Source organism: Otolemur garnettii, unplaced genomic scaffold, assembly GCF_000181295.1.
Source record: "Otolemur garnettii isolate 467f Iridium unplaced genomic scaffold, OtoGar3 scaffold00168, whole genome shotgun sequence".
Lineage (NCBI taxonomy): Eukaryota > Metazoa > Chordata > Mammalia > Primates > Galagidae > Otolemur > Otolemur garnettii.
In genome coordinates, this window is record NW_003852563.1 from 573894 (window position 1) to 577027 (window position 3134).

General features: G+C 47.1%; 1 pseudogene; it reads left to right on the top strand.

Moving 5' to 3' along the window:
* The first annotated feature begins 1707 nt into the window (after positions 1–1707).
* Positions 1708–2790, top strand: LOC100960214 (annotated as a pseudogene).
* Positions 2791–3134: the final 344 nt, after the last annotated feature.

The window sequence follows — 3134 nt, forward strand, 5'->3', positions numbered from 1 at the left end:
AATAAGATTGAGAATTTCATCTGAGACTCAAACCTAGAAAATACATATATATGTATGTATTCAAATCTAAATCCTACCATTGAAAAACACCATAATTAAAGTCTCAACATGTGAGTTTAAAAGCTGATTTGGCTTAGAAGAAGAGAAAAGGAATTCCTGGAAGAATCTCCAATAGAAAATAAAACATGCAGGTAGAAGCAGGAAAACAGAAAGGCTAGAAAATACAATAGTAAAGAGCATTAGAAACATATGGGATGGGAGAGAGGTCTAAAAATTTGGTTCTACCTATGAGAATGGTCACTACTAAAACGTCAGAAAAACAACAGATACTGGCGTGGATGCACAGGGGAAGGAATGCTTATACACCGTTAGCGGGACTGCAAATTAGTACAGCCTCTTATGGAAAATAAGCAGAGGTTGGACACGCCTCCAACCAAATATGGAGATTCCTCAAAGAACTAAAAGTAAACCTACCATGTGATCCAGCAATCCTGCTACTGAGTATTAACCCAAAGGAAAAGAAGTCATTTTATCAAAAGACACTTGCATTTGGAGTGTTTATGGCAACAAAATTCACAATTGCAAAAATGTGGACTCAACCAAGTGCCTTATCAGTTCATGAGTGGACACTCATGTGTGTGCATACACACACACACACACACACTCCCTGAACTACTACTCAGTCAGAAAGAAAGATGACTTAATCCTTTTACAACAATTTGGACAGAAATGGACACCATTCACCTAAGTGAAATACCTAAATAATGGAAAACAAACACTACATGTACTCACTATTAAATCTGAACAACCAATAATCAGCATTCAGTTTTACAGAAGAAAGTAAAACTCAAGGAGAAATCAAGCAGGTAGGGGGACGAGGGGATGGATGAAATAAAGGTACATTGGATGCCATCTGGGGTGACAGGCAACTTGTAACTCTGCATTAGCATGGCAAAAACAATCCATGTAACCAAAAATATTTGTACCCCCGTAATATTCTGAAATTATAAAAAAAACTAAAAGAAGAAAAATCTACAATTACAGTTGTAGACTTTAGAAAAACGCTTACAATAGTAATAGAACAAGATAACTTGAGCAGTTTTCAAAGTGCTTTCAAATTGAAATGATTGGGTGGGCTAATTAGATATTTAATCACAAATAATGAAGGCCAAAAACCAATGGCACAATATTTTTAAAGTGAAGAAAGAAAACAAATCTGTCAAGCTAATATTCTTTATCAAATAAAAAGATCCTTTGAAATGAAGGCAAAATGAATCATTCTCAGAAGTAAGAATTCTCCATGACCAAACCTATGCTTTACCTATGCAGAAATGCTAGAGCCAGCTTTTTAGGCTGAAGAGAAACAATACCAGAGGGAAAACTGGATTTTCAAGAACAAATTAAGAGATTTAGAAGAAAAAAACAAGACGACATTCTTCTTCATTCCCTTAAAAGTGCGTATGATGATACAGGAGGTGTCTGCAGCTGCCCCTGAGTTTTACTGCTAACCTAAAACTGCTTTAAAAATAAAGTCTATTAAGAAAAAAAAAATTTTTTTTAATTTTACACAGGCATGTGGCTGTTTACAATTCAAATATGGACCTTGTGGGAGGAGCCGCCGCCGGCGGTTGGGGGCGCGGCCGCTGCGCGGCGCGGGGACCTCGGGGACCTCGGAGACCTCGGGGACCGCGCCGCCGGGCCGCCATCATGCCGGGGCACCTGCAGGGCGGCTTCGGCTGCGTCGTCTCCAACCGATTCGACCAGTTATTTGACGACGATTCGGACCCCTTCGAGGTGCTGCAGGCAGCGGAGAACAAGAAAAAAGAAGCCGGTCGGGGCGGCGTCGGAGGCCCCGGGGCGCAGCCCGGCCCCAGCGCGGCGGGCACACGGCTGCGGGAGGAGCCGCCGCGGGACGCCGAGGAGCCGCCGCCGCCGCCCGCGCTGCCCCCCAGAGAAGCGGGGAGACGCGCCGGAGGGAGAGCCGAGCCGCAGCTGCAGGGAGAGGGGAAAACTCCTGAGCGGAGACCCGACCGGCGACCGCCCCGGGAACGAAGGGCTGAAAAGCCGCTTGAAGAAAAGGGGGAAGGAGGCGAGTTCCCCGCGGAGAGGCCGACGGCTGAGCGGCCGGGCCGGGGCCGCGGGGGCCCGGGGCGAGGGCGAGGGGGCCGCGGGCGCGGGCCGGGCCGGGCGGACGGGCTGGATGCCCGCGGCAAACGCGAGTTTGACCGGCACAGTGGGAGCGACAGGGCCGGCCTGAAGCCTGAGGACAAGCGTGGAGGGAGCGGCTCTCACAACTGGGGGACCGTCGAAGACGAACTCACCGACTTGGATCAGTCGAATGGGACTGAGGAGCCCCCTGACGGGGACGAGCACCCGGTGGCTGACACCGAAAACAAGGAGAACGAAGTGGAAGAGGACAAGGAAGAGGGTCCCAAAGAGATGACTTTGGATGAGTGGAAGGCTATTCAAAGTAAGGACCGGGCAAAAGTAGAATTTACTCTCCGAAAACCAAACGAAGGGGCCGACGGGCAGTGGAAGAAGGGATTTGTGCTTCACAAATCGAAGAGTGACCAGGCTCATGCTGAAGATTCCGTTACGGACCGTCATTGCCGGAAGCCAGCGAATGATATAACGTCGCAGCTGGAAATCAATTTTGGAGACCTTGGTCGCCCAGGACGTGGTGGCAGAGGAGGAAGAGGTGGGCGAGGGCATGGTGGCCGTCCCACGGACCAGTCAAGTGCTTCAGCTCCTGATGTGGATGACCCAGAGGCATTCCCGGCTCTGGTTTAACTGGATGCCACAGAACAAGCCTGGTTCCTTGGCGGACCCTTCTGTTCAAAGCTTTTGCCTGCTTACGGATGCCAAACAGAAACTTAAAAATAAAAAAAAAGACTGTCATTCTTACCATTCACACACGCTAAAGACTGAATTGTATCTGTTTTGAAAATGAAGTTCTCTCACTACACAGAAGTAACAAAGATGATAGTTTTGTATTTAGAAATGCATTGGTAGCAGAGATGTTTTCATAATTTTCAGAGATTATATATTCTTCTTGAATACTTTTATATTGCTGCTTGCAAACATGCATTTCCAAACTTGAAATAGAGGTGTGAACAGTGTGTACCAGTGTAAAG